We start from the raw sequence: 9,244 nt of genomic DNA, 5'->3' as shown, positions 1-9,244 counted from the left end.
AAGACCAGTGTTATGTGGTCTCGGCGGCCGCTCCCAGTCACCAGTCTAGCTGCCGCATTCTGGATTAGTTTTAGTTTCTGGGTCACCTTCAAAGGTAGCCCCACATAGGGCACATTGCAGTAGTCCAAGTGAGAGATAACCAGAGCATGCAACTCTCTGGTGAGACAGTCTGCGGGCAGGTAGGGTCTTGGCCTGCATACCAGATGGACCTGGTAAATAGCTGCCCTGGACACAGAATTGACCTGCACCTCCATGGACAGCTGTGAGTCCAGAATGACTCCCAGGCTGCGCACCTGGTCCTTCAGGGGCACAATTGCCCCATTCAGAACCAGGGAGTCCCCCACACCTGCCCGCCTCCTGTCCCCCCAAAACAGTATTTCTGGCTTGTCAGGATTCAACCTCAATCTGTTAGCCACCATCCATCCCCTAACCGCCTCCAGACACTTACACAGGACCTTCACCGCCTTCACTGGTTGCATCAAAGCAAATGTTGTCCCCACTTTCCAGTGCATAACTCTCCTTGGTGCAATATATATATATATATAAAAATCCAAAGTTGGGGGAGGCAGGTTTGTCATGCAAGTCCCCCCAACCCACTATATTGTGAGAGCCAAATTTGCTGGTATGTCAAAATAGTGGCAGCCTGGAAGTGCCCTTTGTTTCTTAAAATGCCTCATTCTCCAGCCACTGGTTCCTACAGCATAGAGGCAGTGTGGACCATGGCTGTCAACCGTCCCTTATATGGTGGGAAACTCCCTTATCCCAGTGCTGTGTCCCGCTGCTGTCCCTTATTGATGATGTTCCTTAAATTTCCCGGGTTTCATGCTCGCCCGGCTCGGGAGGGAAGCAGCGGCTCAGGGTCCTCTGCCGTGAGAGAGAGAGTGCGTGCACGAGCTGTCGTGTCTCTGTCTCTCCCTTTTCCCCCTCAGTGGCGCGTCTTGAGGAGACGGGTGGTAGCGGGCGGGCAGGCAGCCCCTCTCTTGCGAGACTTCTGCCGTGCTGCCAGGGGAAGCCGGAGGCGGCAGCGGCGGCCGAAGAGGCGGCCTGAGGGAAGGGAGGAAGAGGAGGGGATGGGGAGGGACGCAGAAGGGCGGCACTTCAGTGGCTGCCGTGGCGCTGCAACCGCCTCATGCCGGGCTTGCGGGCAAGAGTCTCTCTCCCTCCCCCCTCTCTTGGGTGGGGAAGGGCTGATGGAACTCCTCGCGCCAGGACGACCGCAGCCCCAACGTGCTGCTTAGCATCCCCTCCAACCAGTGCAGCATCTTAATCTAGTGATTCCCCCCTCTGCATCCCTTTCATAACTCTATTTTTATAAATCATTTGTCCATCCATAGTTCAATTTTTTACTACAAGTTTTCTGTCAATCCTATCAATGTATGTAACTCTTTACAATAGCTTTTCAACTAAATTATAAACTTTCCCCATTCTTTATTAAAGAGGTCCTCTTCCTGGTTTCTAATTCTGCCTGTAAGCTTTGCCATCTGAACGTCGTTCATCAGTTTTGTCTGCCCCTCTTCTTTGGTGGGAGTTGTAGACCCTGAGGATCATCTAGTCCAACCCCCTGCAAAACACAGTCAGTCACAGCCAAAGCAGCATGGCTTCATGAGTGCGGGATTTCTGCATAAGCTAAGCCAAAATCCCTTATTTTGGCTGCTGATCCCTTGTTTTCCAGGCTGCTGGTCCCTTATTTTCAAATCTGTAAGTTGACAGCTATGGTGTGGACTGCAATGGGAAAGCCATCTTGGGTTGAAACAGTCAAGTGAAGTCACACCCTTAGGCCTGTAAGGGGTTGGGGATGGTTCTGCGGACATGGTCTCCTCTTCCTGCATCTTCCTCTGAGCCAGAGGGCCAATGGAGGTTAGAGAACATGACACCTTGCTTGTTGCCAGAGTTCTGCACACACTGAACCTATAGCTGAATATAGAGAGAGAATTAGATCATTACATAGAGTTGGAAGAGACCACAAGGGCCATCGAGTCCAACCCCCTGCCAAGCAGGAAACACCATCAGAGCACTCCTGACATATGGTTGTCAAGCCTCTGCTTAAAGACCTCCAAAGAAGGAGACTCCACCACACTCCTTGGCAGCAAATTCCACTGTCAAACAGCTCTTACTGTCAGGAAGTTCTTCCTAATGTTTAGGTGGAATCTTCTTTCTTGTAGTTTGGATCCATTGCTCCGTGTCCGCTTCTCTGGAGCAGCAGAAAACAACCTTTCTCCCTCCTCTATGTGACATCCTTTGATATATGATAGTACTATATGATTACAGCATATAGTACTATCAAAAGGAATTACTGTTGCTAATTTCTGGTTTAGGCATTGTCAGAACATTTGCCTTGCAGACCTGTTGTACTTTAAAACCCCTTATTTTTAATTAATACGCTTAAGAGAACAAGCCCATTGAACACCACGTGGGACTTCTATGAAAAATGTGTAGACTGGAGACCAGCATCACAGAATTCTCAACTGAAAATAGCGCTCAGAACTTTCTGCCCTCTGTTTTCAAATGAAAAATTCATGCTTAAGTAAAAGATCCTGGCTCTACCATCTCAGTCGGCATCTCTAGCATTGCAACTTAGCTTTCCAACCTTAGAAAGGAACAGAAAGCTGCCTTATACAAATGGGACTGTTTTCCCATCTTCCTCCTGCCCCTTCCTGGCCAGTGAAATCCGCTCCCACCCTGAATATTAGCTCTGCACTGCTCTAGACACCAATGTAAACTTTAGTTGGATAGTTATTGTGTGGGAGGGGGTCCTCCTATATAAAAAACCATGCAAATTCATTAGGAAAAGATAAAGGGACCCCTGACCATTAGGTCCAATCCACTCTGGGATTGTGGGGCTCATCTCGCTTTATTGGCCGAGGGAGCCGGCGTACAGCTTCCGGGTCATGTGGCCAGCATGACTAAGCTGCTTCTGGCGAACCAGAGCAGCGCACGGAAACGCCGTTTACCTTCCCGCCAAAGCGGTACCTATTTATCTACTTGCACTTTGACATACTTTCGAACTGCTAGGTTGGCAGGAGCAGGGACCGAGCAACGGGAGCTCACCCCGTCGCAGGGATTCGAACCCCCGACCTTCTGATCGGCAAGTCCTAGGCTCTGTGGTTTAACCCACAGCGCCACCTGCATTCATTATGATCCCTTTTTTTCTTTACTAGATCTGAATCACAAGACTTCTTGTGATTTTGTGATGCAAAGAGTTGGAAGAGGACTCTGCCCAATCTGGATTCCAAAGTCAACATGCTTGATGTGATCCGGGTTGATCAAGACCTGGATTGAATCAATAGTCTGTTTTGGAATCTGTATTCTGGAAGACTGCCTCTGTTTCACCACCACCATGAGGTTTTTGCTTTAAAACTGTTTACCCAGTTTACCCAGTGTTTTGAGTGGCTGCCAAGTGGAGCTCCTTCCTGCCCCATACTTCCAGGAGAAAACATGGTTGCTTCTGTGTAAACACTGCGGGCAGGAATGTTTATATCTCTGTATCTCTTTTTTATATAATTTTAAACAATTTTTTCCGTTTTACAATTTAGAATATTCATTTAGACAATCTAAAAATATCAATGACTTCCCTTCTTCTCTTTCCATGGTTCATTTTGCATACCATAAATCCCTGCATATTTTATATAAACTAAACCATTCAGTATTCCATTATTACTTCCATCAAAACTTATTTACACTGTTGAATTTATCTTAATGCGGCCAACGTTTTCAAGAGTACACAATCCCCCCCATGTATTCAATAAGCATTTTCCAATCTTCTTTAAATGAATGTTCTTCTTGTTCTCTTATTCTATAAGTTAAATCCACAAGCTGTACATATTCCACCAATAATAATAATAATAATAATAATAATAATAATAATAATAAGGCTGCATTTTAATGTTTCAATGTTTCAGTGTTGTATTTTAATCTTGTTTTTAAGTTGTATCCATTCAACTTGTTTTTATTATTGCTTGTTAGCCGCCCTGAGCCCAGCCTTGGCTGGGGAGGGCGGGGTATAAATAAAATTTAATAATAATAATAATAATAATAATAATAATAATAATAATAATAATAATAATATATTTATACTCCGCCCATCTGACTGGGTTTCCCCGGCCACCCTGGGCGGTTCCCAACAGAAAGTAAAAAGCACAATAAAACTTCAAACATTAAAAATTTCCCTAAACAGGCCTGCCTTCAGATGTCTTGTAAAAGTCTTCTAAAAGTCAGTTTAAGTTGCCATTCTTCTTTGGTTGAGACCTCACTCCTTTTCCATTTGGGGGCTAATAAAACATGGGCTGCCGTAGTGGTATACATAAATAACCTTTTTTGACACCTGGGAATTTCCATCTGAGTTTTCCCAAACAAAAAGGACACTGTTTTTTGGTTTTTTTTGGAAAAGTGCCTAATCCCCAGATGTTGCGCCCGGTGCGGCCGGCCCCCCTGCACCTCCCACGCTACGCCACTGGCCCCCGCTCTCCTTTTTATCACCTCTGCACCTCTTGCCTGTCAGCCAGCCTTTCCTGACAACCTGTCAGATGTTTTGCAGCTTCCTGGCCTTCTGTGGTCACATCTACCGTATTTTTCACTCTATAAGACACACCAAACCACAAGACGCACCTAGTTTTTGGAGGAGGAAAAGAAGAAAAAAAAATATTCTGAATCTCAGAAGCCAGAACAGCAAGAGGGATCGCTGCGCAGTGAAAGCAGCAATCCCTCTTGCTGTTCTGGCTTCTGGGATAGCTGTGCAGCCTGCATTCGCTCCATAAGACACACACACATTTCCCCTTACTTTTTAAGAGGGAAAAAGTGAGTCTTATAGAGCAAAAAATATGGTAATTTCACCACCCATCTCTAGACAGCCATTCCACTGATTCCATTCCTACACACACACCAGTTTTCTTTTCCTACGGATTCTCAGTGCTCTGAGGCTGCTAAGTATGTCCAGTCCTCTGTTTTGTAGGGCTTCCTCCCTTGGGTTTGATCTGTCACATTTTGTACCTCGGCACCCTCCAAGCATGCTGAAGAATCTTTTCCTGCCCAGTGGCCTCATTTCAGTCACACAGATTGGAATGAGTGGCCAGAAATCCCCGACAACAGAAGCCAGATTTGCTTACCTGACAGCCTAATAACTTGCTCAAGCTCAGTCACCAACATTCAAAATAGGTAAGTGCAAACAATGAAGTCTTTGTTTCTCGTTAGCTGAGGAAATGGGAGGAGGATATGTCTTCATTTGTAAGCTGTGGATTTGGACCTGTTTATTTTGACTGCTCTGTTAAAGAAGCATAAAACTACCTTTTTTTGCTGAAGTTTAATACTGTGGCTTGGAATTAAAATTACATTTCCATAAAAACATCAGAATCGTCAAAGGTAGCGCACAGACTTGGGCAGATGCTTTTTTATCCTGAGCTTTAAAAACTAATATTTACTCTACTAAAAAAAAACACCCTTTATGGCTTCGGCACCTGTAAAGAACAAGGCTGGATCTATATATGCATCTGAATGACATTAGAAAAATGCAGTTGCAATTACTTGAATGTTTTGTCTGGCTCTGAGCAAGAACCTTCAAATTCTTCTTGAAGATTTGCTTTTGGTGAAATTCAGTGTGTGGCAATTTTAGGGTATGTGAAATTTTCATAGTCTTACTGAAGTACCTTTCACCTCCCTCAAAATTCCTCCCATGTTTTACCTAAGCTGGAACCTCAGCGTTTTGATTTGGATAAATTGAGTGGCAACCCTTGTTTTAGAAGATAGGAAAGTAGGAGGGGAAGGTGTTAGAGTTTGGTGTACTCTATAACATACTGGAGTAATGCTTTGTCCTGTCTGTGTGAGCAAGATTTTTACACTGGCAGTGAACCTGAGAGAGACACAGCCATTTCTTGTACCAAAGCTGGACGTCATCCTGCTTCTCAAATGTCAGCAAGACCAAAGTGTATTCTCTATTGAATTAAGTGACCTTTCATTTTACACACATTTGCCAGCTAATACCCTTGCAGCTTAACTCCACTTAATGCCACCACAGTTTCCTTAACTGGTGATAAAAAGGACCCCTGCTTTGAGCAAGCACTTAGTGCAATAAGCATAAAAGCTTTGTGGGTTTCCAAGCTATTGCTGAAGTGTCTTGAATAGTGTGGTTCTTTCGTAGCGCCATTTGACTTAACCACACGGTGCTGAGAGTTGCTGTCAAAGGGTGTGCCCTTTTCTTCTTCCAACCACTGGAGGGAGCAGCCGGGTAGGAATATTCCTTGGGGGTTAGAACCTGGTCTGAGAATACGATGGAGGATTTCGCACAGTGCCTAACCAGCTGCTAGTAGCAGCCCAAGATAGGAAAAGAGGTGGTAAAGGAACACCTGGCTCCTTTGAATGAATCCAGGTCTCCAGGGACTGAGGAACTTACAGGTGTAATCTCAGCACCTTTGTGTACCATCTTTGAGAATTCTTGGGGAAAAGGTGAGGTCCCTATGGTCTGGAGGCAGGCAATTATCCCAGTATTCAAAAAGGGGACTAAAGCAGGACCCAAGAAACTACTCACTGGTCAGCTTGACATCAATGCCAGGAAACGGTTAGAATTCCTGCTCCATGAATGCAGTCATGGGATTATTGTCTATCACGTGACAATGATTCTAGAATGGATAATTACACAGTTGATATGTAAACATTTAGAAAAGGATGCTGTGATTACTAAGAGCCAGCAAGGGTTTCTCAAAAGCAAGTCATGGCAGACGAATGTCATTTTGACCCCTTTTTTCAATAGAGTTACCGGCTTGGTGGTTCAGGGGAATGCTGTGGATGAAGGGTATCTTGATTTCAGTAAGGTTCTTGAGGAAGTCCCCCATGATATTCTTGCAGAGAATCTGGTAAAATGTGAGACAACATTGCTGCTGGGTGGATTTGTAATTGGTTGACTGACCAAACCTAAAGAGTGCTCGCTAATGGTTCCTTGTCATCCTGGGGAAAAAGTGACAATTAGGGTGCCATGGGTTCTGACATTCGGACTTGGGTAATGAATTGGGGGGGGGGGTGCTCACCAAATTTGCAGATGACACCAAGCAGGGAGGGGTAGCTATGGTCAAGATGACCTTAACAGATTGACGAATGGGGCCCAAACTAACAAAATGAATTTCAATAGGCACTCAGGCAGGAATAATCAGATGCACAGATATAGGATAGCGGACACCTGGCTAGTCAGCAGTATGTGTGAAGCTTAACATGAGTCAGCAGTCTGGTGCAGCAACAAAGAGAGTGAAATCAGTTCTAGGCTACAGTGTCCAAATCAAGGGAAGTAGTAGCAGCACTCTGTTTGGCCAGGCTGCCTGGAGTACTGTGTCCAGTTCTGGGCACCACAATTAAAGAAGGATGTTGACAAACTGGAACGTGTGCAGAGGACAGCAACCAAAATGACCAAGGGTCTGGAAACCAAACCTTTATGAGGAATGGTGGAGATTGCTGAGTATGTCTAGCCTGGCGAAGAGAAGATGAGAGGTGATATGATAGCCATCTTCAAATATCCGAAGGGCTGTCACATGGAGGATGGAATATGCTTGTTTTCTGCTGTTTCAGAGGGTAGAACCTGAACCAACAGATTCCAGTTACATAAAGTAAATTCAGCTAAACATTAGGAAGATCTTCCTGACAACAGGAGCTGTTTGACTCTGGAACAGACTCCCCTTCAGAGGCTATGTGTGGTTCCTGTATTGCAGAGGGTTTGGGCTACACACTTGATCTTAGCCAAAAGGCCGAGAAGCGATAGGGTTTGGGCTAGATGAACCTTGAAGTACCGTCTGGTCCTGCAATTCTATGATTGTAGGTGGGCCAATGGTTCCCCTGAGGAGGGCTTGGAGGAGCAGAGAGAGGGGAAGGGAAAGCAGTATTTTTTTAAGGGCAGGGAATTTTTCCTTTCTTTTAAAAAAGGTTTTGGTGCTGGTTCTCTAAGCTTTCCAGAGACTTTAATGCCTCCCTAAGCAGCACTATATTGTGACATAGTTTCATTCCCAGTATATTGTTGTGGGGAGGAAAATGGCAGCCTGCATTCTGGGAAAAATACTTAGAATTGCATCCCATGAGGATATAGTCCAGAGCACTTATGGAAACAATAGCAGCCAAGATACAAGAGAATGCTTAAATATAACACAAGTTATATTTACGTGGCGTTGGATTCCACTCAAACTCTTTCAAACTAACCACAATCTATCCCCAAAATGCTGGAGAGTGTGTGACTCTTTGGAATTCCTGATCCACAGGTGGTGTGGGACTCTGACCCGATACATTCATTCTGGCAAAATGTTTTCTCTGAAATTTCTATTACAATTACTGGTAATCACAATCTGTCTCGAACCCTACGTTGGCGGTTTTATCACTTGAGGGCAGTTTGAATCCCGAGTTCCCTTCATGAACCCGGTTCTCCTTTCTGTTGAAAACCTTACTTTTTGTTCCTGGTATGCTTGTGTATGTGAAATAGCACTTTCTGAATGCTTGACCCAGCTCAGCAGAGTTATAAATGGGCAGGAAAAGTGTGGTGGCAGCAAGTGATTTCCCCCCCCCCCCATTTCTCAGTCTTAATATGTCAATGGGCATGGAATGTGTGGAAGGCCCCTTAATTTAGCTTCAGAAAGACTCATTTATGCTGCAAATGGAATTCCTTCTGTAGGAGCTCCATGCTGTGTGGAATCTGACATCTGCCAAATGTTGAATGTCAGAATCTTGCTTAAGTGTTCACTCAAGCTCTGTGCTATGAAACTACCTATCACAGTCCCTTTCCCACAATGCTGAACCTTGCCTCTTCAGGAACTGGCATAGTTCAGCTTAGTTTAGTTTGAGGTCCAGCTCTGGGGGCCTTCTGGCGGTTCCCTCACTGCGAAAAGTGAGATTACAGGGAACCAGGCAGAGGAGCTTCTCGGTAGTGGCACCCGCCCTGTGGAACGCCCTTCCACCAGATGTCAAGGAAATAAACAACTATCTGACTTTTAGAAGACATCTGAAGGCAGCCCTGTTTAGGAAAGTTTTTAATTCTTTATTGTTATTAATCTGTTGGGAGCTGCCCAGAGTGGCTGGGGAAACCCAGCCAGATGGGCGGATTATTATTATTATTATTATTATTATTATTATTATTATTATTACTACTACTACTACTACTACTACTACCACTACTACTACTACTAGGTGTGGCTGCTATCCAATATATTCATTTGTAAACCAGGCTCCTAAGTTTTAACTTTTCATAAATAATGGGGCATTGTGATGTTGAGTTTGATAACCTTCT

Source organism: Podarcis gaigeae, assembly GCF_964106915.1.
Source record: "Podarcis gaigeae genome assembly, chromosome: 5".
In the NCBI taxonomy this organism is placed as follows: Eukaryota; Metazoa; Chordata; class Lepidosauria; order Squamata; family Lacertidae; genus Podarcis; species Podarcis gaigeae.
The sequence above is the reverse complement of the archived record's forward strand: the minus strand, read 5'-3'. Positions refer to the sequence as shown.